At 37.6% G+C, this 9,958-nt stretch overlaps 1 non-coding gene across 1 annotated transcript; it reads right to left on the reverse strand.

Moving 5' to 3' along the window:
• Window positions 1-9,480: 9,480 nt before the first annotated feature.
• LOC112648971 (small nucleolar RNA SNORD22) lies at window positions 9,481-9,605 on the reverse strand. Its single transcript, XR_003129406.1, has one exon. It is a non-coding gene; the product is annotated as a small nucleolar RNA SNORD22 (small nucleolar RNA).
• Between the last annotated feature and the right edge of the window lie 353 nt (window positions 9,606-9,958).

Here is a 9,958-nt window from a genome sequence, read left to right on the forward strand (position 1 = left end):
TTAGTAACATCACTATTCTGTAAAACTGTATTGGTTCTCTTACAAAGAATTTATCTGAAGCTATATTTAAATATGGACAAAATGTATAAGCAATATTTTATATTTTATTAACATTATTTGACAAAATCTTAGAACTAAATATACAATACTGATGAAAAAACATGTAATATGAAACCTTATGTAGTGATTGATCGAGATTTATAAAGTCTTCTTAATGATGTAGGGAACTATTCATGAAAGATATTTAGTTTTAAAATGTAGCATATAAAGTTGTTTAAAGAGTGTAATCTAAATTTTGCATGATACAGAGTGAAGTTGCCTTTGAGTGGTAGAGAAAGATAGAATGTTGCTTTCTCTCCAAATTGGGGAAATTTCCATACTTTCCACTAAGATTATATATTACTTAAGAAAAAGGATGAATCTCAGATAACTAACATAAAACCAATGAAAGTATATGTGTGCTTATTTCCTCTGGTTTCACACAGCGAAGGCTACGCTTTCTTTTTTACTTTGGTTTAACAATTCATACCTGAAAACTCTCATTTTAGGGAACTGCAACAATACAGAACACAACAAACAAAAACAGCAAGACAATAGCAACACTTCGGAAGAAAAGCTGTTATGGAAGTCTATCTTCTCTTTGTCATCTGTCTGCTTTACCCCATCAGCCTTTAGCCATAGCTCATTCTCCTGGCAAGCTTTTAAAATGTAGTTTGCACTATCTGTCCTGCTACCCTTGGCAGCTAGAGAGCCCAGCACATTTTGCACCACAGCCTTCTCAACTTAGGCCTCCCATGTACAGGCTTCTTGCCCTTCCTTTCACATCATCTATGCAAACTCTTTTAAGAATCAGAGCTCACAATAAATAAATAAATAAATAAATAAATAAATAAATAATAAATAAATAAATAAATAAATAAGAATCAGAGCCCACATGAAACCTTCCAGGGCCATCCTATGGAGAGCCGCAGAACTGGCTCCTTTCAAATGTTAACTTTCTTGTTACAGTTATTGGCAAAGATCTTGTCAGTGTATCACCTGCTTAGATTCCTATCCTTTAATCATTTATAGAATATCTGTTTGTTGGCTATAACAAATATTTTCTTCAAATTTATTAAATCCAGTGCTCTTCTAAAACAAAGTTCTAATTAAACCCCAAAGTATCGTGTCTCCCCTCCCACCCCATTATGGAGTTCAAGGTGGCACTCAGGCTAAGATTCTTATAATTTCTACATAGTCACCAGATCTTCCCCATTGGTGAAAATTAAGTCCAGAAAAGTATGCTTCTCATTCTTTTCACCTTCCACTGTGCATTAAAGTTATCAATAAGACAAGTTAAAATGAGCCTTTCAGCAGATGTCAGGAAAAAGAAAGAAGGCTGTCTTTGAAAGGATCAGGACAATGTGTCCAAGATGAATAGAACAGAGTATATCCTCTTTCTTTTTCTTTCTTTTTCTTTCTTTCTTTTTTTCTTTCTTTCTTTCTTTCTTTCTTTCTTTCTTTCTTTCTTTCTTTCTTTCTTTCTTTCTTTCTTTCTTTCTTTCTTCTTTCTTTCTTTCTTTCTTTCTTTCTTTCTTTCTTTCTTTCTTTCTTTCTTTCTTCCTGTTATCTGAGATGCCAATATTATTTTTCTTCTTCACCTTCATAAATGAGGACAGATACCTCAAACTTCCCCACTTCCTTCTACCTTCTATGGTGTTTTGACAATTAAATATAAACGAATGGGCTTTTGTGTAGGACAGCCTAATTTAAAACTCATTTCTATATACTATCAGTATCCAGGATCTGGGACTATTTTCATTCCTCAAGAATATTTTAAAAACCACTATATACCTGTCTATATGTGCAGCCAGCCAGGATTATGCACAAATATTGCTATTTGCATGGTCTTTTCTCATTAATTTAATTGGCCTATAGTTATCTAGTCTCCCACAGGGAAACAAAATAGCATGAAACCCTTCACCATTTGTATTTTAAGAGGAGCGGGAAAATGCTTTATTTGGAATATTGCAACTTTTATTTGATGAAAGTTACTATTAACATATTTTCATAATCTTCTCAGCCTAGCAACAGCAGGAGTAAAAGGTGTGAGGGCCATGTAATATTCATGAAATTAAGACGACTTGAGATGAAAGGGAGTTCCATTAGAGAGACCAAGTGTGACAATATGACACATATTTGCATATTTTACACTTTAAATCTTTTCAGCACATCCAAGTTGATATATGGATGTAAACATGCATTGCCGGTTTTTAGCATATTATAAGCCCTCAAGACTTTGCATGCATTTTAATATGTTTCATTATTGCTGTAGATTTTAATTTCCAAACTGCACGGCTTTGATGGAAGGAAGCTGGAAGTCAAGGCATCTGGCCTCTGCCCCAGGCAAGCACAGCCTTTTCCTTGAATATTTTGGGCAGAAACCAGGCTATTTATTTGTGGGGCAGTGGGGGAAAATTTTTAAAAAATGTGCTGCCCAGAAGCACGTTTTGTTTGGTACACATACTAATTAAGTGTTAACTTAACCATCCTGGCAGGAAAGCTAAAGCGTCCAACTGTGGATGTGCCAAACGAGACACGTTGTGTAGAATTTTCGTAATCCCTTTTTCCCTCCGATCAGCCAGTCTCAACTCTTCTACTTGGAGAGTAGATAGAGATTATTGAAAGCAGTTTACAAAACGAGTTTGAAACTGTTTATTTCTTAAAACAACTGGAAATATTTTTCAGCTGCCCATTCTATTTTCTGGAACATAGGGTCTCTGGTTAGTACAGGAAAAGTTCTTCCCATGGACTTACAAGGACACATTTGGCCCAAAGAACATGGCACCTAAATAATTTTCTTAGAGTATTCTTTTTCTGCTTTACAAACCTATATATTTAAATACCTAAAGAAGTGTGATCTGAATTTGTACATTTTCACCTAAGAAAAGCTGAGTTTAAAAAAATGTTAAAAATTGTCTGTTAGTCCTTTGTCTTGGCCTTTAATGAAGACAGATGACCTTTAAAGATAGTTTCTAATGGTCATATCAAAATTTATTTTTATTGATATTGAACCATCATGCTTCACCTACTAACTTCTCTCAAGTGTTCAATAGCATTTTATTTTCATTTCCAGGGCTACATTAAGCCACTGAGATCAAGAACTACTCCAGTTATGCATCTTCACATAAATGTGGAAAGTACATCACTATTATCAAGTATTTAGGAACGTATTAGAATATTCTGCAAATACATAATGCTGTAAGAAATGTAATAATAATGGAGAAGAAATCAAAATCTATATGGTTACTTTAAAGATGTTTTTAAACAAACGAGGGAAAGGTAAGGCTTTTTTAAAACATGTTTTACCATTCTGAAAACACATTCATTTGCAAATGAAACAAATAAACAAGGAAAAATAGTCCTTTGATTTTTTTTAGGCATTCTTTGTCTTCTAAAACTTTATATGTAATTAAGAAAAAAATATGTATAATTAAGCATAACTGGAATAATGTTTCCAAGAACTACCTGTGCATAAGGACAATGGTTCAATCAGAAACAGTGGAAGTTCTCACTTAATTTTCAAGCTAACATGCAATTTACCAAAAAGGTTCCTAGTACTGGGAACACTAGAGGATTGACATGGTTGTTTCCATTACTCTCCTCAGTGAATAACGTAGTATTTTCTTAAGGCACATAGATCTGACCATACTGATTTGGATGATGGAGGTTTGCAGTCATTTTTTGATTCTCTGAGCTGTGCCATTTTTCAGCTTCCCAAAGTTGAGCTTTCTTATGGATAGAATCACAACTCCATGGTCCTATTTTCTGAGCCAATGTTGACGAGGAGGGCAAGTTTATCAGTTAGGAATTGTGAAGTCACCAACTCCTAACATGGTGATGTCCCTTGGTAGTTGAGCTACCAAATATTTGCAAGACCGGATGGAACAAAGATGAATCTTAGATTCTGTAAGCGTATCCTATTGGAATCATATGGTCCTTCCACTGAGTCACATTTTGTTCCTACATCTTCCTCTTCTCTTTTATTCTACATAGTAAAAAAATATATACTTTTCAGTCTGTGGCCCTAGATCTCAATCAACTTGGACTGCATCCTAGTTCCCTATCTAGTCCTTGCTAGATCTACCCCAAAGTAACTGAATTCCTCAGTTCACATCCCCAGCCATTAACTGGAAATCTGCCGTGAATGAATTGCTCTCCCACAACAACGTAGTATGCTGACTAAATACAATAAACATTGTTGTCATGGACTGTGCTCTGCATCACCATTGGATTTCTTCTCCTGGTACATACTGACCTATGGCTGGGCTTGCTACTTTCCTTTGGGAAAAATCTTTGTCAGAGCCAATCCCTTCTGTCAGCTATATTTCTCTTGCTCTTTCCAGCCTTGCCCTCCTCACCTCAGATCCTCCATTTTCACAATGGCTTATCCCAGAGCATCCTTCTATTAATTCACCTCCATGCAGCCACATTCATGGCCCTGCTTTGAGGGCTAAACAGGCTCTGAATGTCTTTCTGCCATCACTGATGGTATTGTGTGCTCTGTGAATCACATTTGTCATAAATGAATAGAGAACATTTGTTGACATATCATCTTTGAATATTTGATCAAATGAGTTAACTCACTTACTAATTCACAGAATATCAAGTTCTTCTGAATGTCTCACAGTCCTTCAGGTGAATTAGACAGTGACACAAATGGTAAAATTCCCCTCATTTGTGTTCTGTGGTTCTTTTGTGGTATAACATCTTGTCTGCATGATTATTTATTTCTACTTTGAATCTTACATGACATTTAATCAAAAACCACAATCAGAAAACTAATTTAACAAGGGTACATAACTCACGCTGAACCTTTTTACCTTAGAATGGAAACTGCAAACACAAAATAATAAAAAGAAGTATGATATGTCATGAAAATAAGAACTGCTTTCATTAAATGCTTATTACGAGTCAAGCACTTTACCTGAATTACATTACTTCTTCCTCATGACAGTCTTATGAGGTAGGTTCAATTATTTTTATCCCCATTTCAGAGGAGAAAACTGAGGTTTAGGAAGGTTAAATAACTTTCCTTATATTATGCAGCCGAGACACAGAAGCACATTGCTCTAGACTTAGCCACCAGACTATAGGACATGTAGGGCTTGTGCTTTATGGTATCCAGCCTGCCAGTTATAGGTTTAAACAGTTCCTGTTTCTCTTCCAACTCAAATATTGTAGAAAGAAGACCTCTTGCTTCTCTACTGTGCAAGTAGAAGAAAGAATAGAGCTTTTGTGTCCTTCACAAAAGCTTTCCTCCTTCTCTCCCCAGCAAGTGCCAGATGCTGGGTCAAATGTTTTAAATGTTCCATGTTTACTGGCTCATCAAAAATAAATATCTTGTCCTGCTAACAAGGTCTTCTATATTCTTAACTGCCCCACCCCCCTGCCCGTAAGCCATTTTCCCAGTTTTTCCCAGTCTTTCCATATCTACCAACTATTTCTGACAGACAGGGGGTCTCTCAGTTACCATGCAGGTATCTCTGTCCTAGTGCTTGTCCTAAAATGGTTTCTCAGAATGGAATGCTTGCTGTGGCTTTCTCAAACCAACCTCAATCCTTTGCTGCTTGTGATAGATCAGAGTTACCCTTCCCTCACAGAATTTTCTCTTTGCCTGTACCCAGTCCCACATTTATTCACTTAACTGTTAATTATTGGCCATTTACTTACTGCCAGGGACTGATCTAGCCTCAGATGGCAAGATAATGAGTAAATCAAACTGAGTCCTACTCTTCTTGAAGTGCACACATGAGGATCAAGAGCTGAATACACAATCACAACAAACTGATGATTGTTACTGCAGAACACCACTGAAGTACAGGTAATGGTGCCAGGCTTTTCAAAGATGGCAGCCCGGGGAGGGGCAGAAAGGGAGTCAGTGGGCCCAGATTGCTCATCCTATTCAGTGGTCAGAGAAAAGTCTGGTGAATCAAGCTGAAGCCAGAGTAGCAAGTTCCTTAGAGCCACGATGAGGAGATCAGGGTATTTTAAGAGCCAGGACAAATGATTGGATGATTTTAAACATGAAAAGAGGTGTGAAAATTGAGGCTGTGTGTGAACTTGAGAACATTGTTACATTTGCCACTTAGAAAGATCACTCTGCTTCATTGTGTAGGATGGATTGGCCAAGGGCATGGCTAGAAGTATAGGAACCACTTATCAAACTAGATATATTCCAGGTGAGTATAGATGGTGGCCTCAACAGAGTGATGGCAGCAGGGACCAGAAATAAGTAGACACGTTCAGAGATATTTAGCGGTAGAAACCACAGGACTTGTCAATTGATCAAACATGGAAGATCAGAAAATTAGAGGAGTTGAGGGTTCCGCCCACGTCTCTGACTATCGAACCTGAGTACATGGAGGTGAGAGGAGGACGGTAAGGAAGTTACAATAATTAGTACAGATTATACTTGAATAGCTGTGATTATGTGTTACCCCTTATTATCAGGTGTTGAGCCAAACTGTGTCTTTTCCATCCAAGTAGATCATACACTCTGTAAGTCTAGGGATTGTCTAGTTTTATTTCTTCTGCATCTCCCCAATAGCTCAGCATCAAGCTAAAAACTCAATAAGGGATCAATAAATATTTTTTTGATAGTTTGCTGGATTACTGCTGAGAAGTAAGACATTAGGTTCTGGCTGAGGGCTATCATTATTGGATATATTTTCCCCAATTATAAAATAACAACTGAACTTTACATGTACAGACAGTGTTTACTTTGATATATCTGATCTCAGAATGGGATTTCTAAAATCTGCTTCACAGAAAACATGCAGTTATATAGTGAAGGTGGATAGGGGGGAGAATTCAGTTTTCAGAACCTGAGAAAAATAAAGCATATTAAAAATATTCCTGTGAAATTGGGGGAGGTAGAAAAAATAACAAGTCTGGCCAACCTTCTTTTTGTGTAGAAATTCAGTCAGGCATTGCTGTTCCTGTCCCTTGGGTTTGTACTTTTCCTCTCTCCATGACTATCTATCACTGCTTGTAAAACTCCTCCACTAAAAGATCTTAAAGTTCACAGTAAAGCAATGCAATTATTCTGAGTCATTCCTTCTTACCTTTTAACCTAATCTTCAGAGGTGCCGGGACTGAAGAAGCATGGCTCCTGCCCAAAATGAGCCTAATCTTGTCTCTGAAAATAGCACTTCCTTGCCAAGAAGAACTTTCTCCTTTTGAATGGCTGCAATGATGAGAGAAAGGAGCCAGGCTTCATTAATGGCCCTAGGCATGGTGGGCACGAAGTCAGAGCACCCTTCCTTTCTACAGAGAATATAGCTCTGGCTACTTTACTAAAGCTTTTTCTTTCCTTTTTATCTTTATAATGGCTGTTGGCAGAAAGCTTTCAAACAGCTCATTACTGATCTCTAATTCAATAACCTACAAGGGTGAGGGGGAGAGCAATGTAGATGCATATTTAACTATAATTTCTTGGAATGCCTACTATGTGGCAGTCCCTGGATTAGATGTCGCCATGACAACTCTCTAAGCTGAGAGATATGAACCTGGCTGGCAGCTAAAAGGCCAGCTCAGATGCTGTAGGAAAATCATCAAAGCTGGGAAATTTGAACCCAGATCTTCAGATTGCGAATGCATCGATCCTTTTTCTACCTTTAATAACTGACTGCCAGCAAATGAGCTCACCTTTATATTCACCTCAAAATGAAGCCATTAGAAAGAAATGGCATCTTTTGCTTATCTTTTTCTTTCAGTCAGCTTCCAAGCAGCCCATGCATTAACCAGCCTGGCTGAAAATGAAAGGTATTGTGGCCCTCCTGCTATTGGCATGTACTCATCCCTCCACCTGGGCTATGCATCCACTGTCTCCTACCTATCTTAGCTGAACTCCCTCTCTCTATCTTTTCCTCTGTTCCCTGCAAGTTCTGATTCTCTATAGGTCCTACCAATCAGTATTTAAATTTGTTCAAATCTCTCCTGATTTGCAGAACACACACACACACACACACACACACAGAAATATAGCCTCTTTTAATCTATGAACAAAAATCTACCTCACTGTTTAAGAAAATTTAAATAAGCTCATAGTCAAGTATTTAGCATATAGTAAATGAACAATAAGTTTGACCTGTTCCTCTACACAGATGTTGTAACACATTGCATCTCAATCCTGATCTGCCTTGGCTATGCTTTCAGGATTCAGCACTGTAAATCTTGTTGCATATCACTTTCTCCTCTTATCTCTTATGATAACCCCACTAGCTTATTTTTCCTCTCTTTCTCTGGCTGTTCTTTCTCAGATTCCATTTTTTATTTTATTTTTATTTATTTTTTTAAAAGATTTTATTTATTTATTCATGATAGTCACACAGAGAGAGACAGAGAGGCAGAGACACAGGCAGAGGGAGAAGCAGGCTCCATGCACCGGGAGCCCGACGTGGGATTCGATCCCGGGTCTCCAGGATCGCGCCCTGGGCCAAAGGCAGGCGCCAAACCGCTGCGCCACCCAGGTGTCCCTCAGGTTCCATTTTTTAATGTTAGATATCTTTCGTGTTCTGACTTATACCCTTTGCTTCACTCACACTATATTCTTGTCCTTGTTCCTGTCATCATCTGTCCCTATAATTAGCAATTTGACGAATCCCACTTTATTTTTTAACCCTGAATGTACATATCCAAGTTCATACTCTAAATACCTATTTTGATAACTCAGAATCACTTCAAACTCAGCACTTTATTTTAGAAAATCACTTAGGACATGAGGAGGGTAAGTCACTATTCAGGGAAAGAGTAAATATTGTTATATTTCAAATTAGGGGCAATAGGGATGGAGATAAACGGATAGTTTCTAAATATATTTAGCAGGTTGAGTTCAAGGATTTGATGGCTGATTATATGCAAGACTGAAGGCAGGAATATAAAATCCATAACGTAAATCTACTACCTTAAAGTTTGAAGGAGAGAAAACAATAAACATAGATGTAGATGAAGCTAGAGAGGTGGGCATGAGTCAGGTAGTGAAGGGCCTTACAAGCATTTGGGCTTTTTTTTTTTTTTTTTTGAAGGTTAAACTTTTATTCAGCAAGGCTCAAACAATTACATACTAATTTCCAGCTAGGTTGCACCAAAAATGACTTAAAAATTTCCTTTTGGGGGGATCCCTGGGTGGCTCAGCAGTTTAGTGCCTGCCTTCGGCCCACGGTGTAATCCTGGAGTTCTGGGATTGAGTCCCACATCAAGCTCCCTGCATGGAGCCTGCTTCTTCCTCTCTCTCTGCCTGTCTCTGTGCCCTGCCTCTGTGTCTCTCATGAATAAATAAATAAAAACCTTTAAAAAAAATTTCCTTTTGGTATCCCTGAAGAACTGGATTCCTGTTATATAAAAGCTTTGTTCTTTCTTTAGACCTACAAAGAAGTATGTACAGTTGACTTCACCAAATGACTTATTCCCCTTTCCCATATTTAGAAATCCCTTATCATCCCTCAGACAGTTCCTTCTGGAGCAAGCTTCCTCCTTTCCCCCAGCCAGCCCCAGTGGGTTCACCTTTACAGGCTCTGGGACTAAGACAGGAGGTAAAACATGTGACTGTTTCTTCACTAGGAAGCATTTGGGCTTTATACTCACTGCAAAGGGGGGCTACTGGAAAGTTTTAGACAAGGGAATGATATAATCAGATATGTCTTGCAGGGAGCTTACTTTGATTGCTTTGTGGACTTACCCTACAGCTGGGTAAACAAAAGAGATGCATATGAAAAAATAACCAGAATCACTAATGATTAAGTTGTGCCAACATGATTAATGCAAGTAATAAATGTGGTTGAAGATAAGAGGAGGGAAATTCTTTCAGATTGCTAAGGAAGTCTTTATAAAGAAATAAAAACTGAAAATTTGAATTAAGACTTGGATAATGCATTAGATCTATGTAGTAAAAAGTGTAGAACTTTTCAGACAGATA

Source organism: Canis lupus, chromosome 7 (genome assembly GCF_003254725.2).
Source record: "Canis lupus dingo isolate Sandy chromosome 7, ASM325472v2, whole genome shotgun sequence".
Classification (NCBI taxonomy): Eukaryota; Metazoa; Chordata; class Mammalia; order Carnivora; family Canidae; genus Canis; species Canis lupus.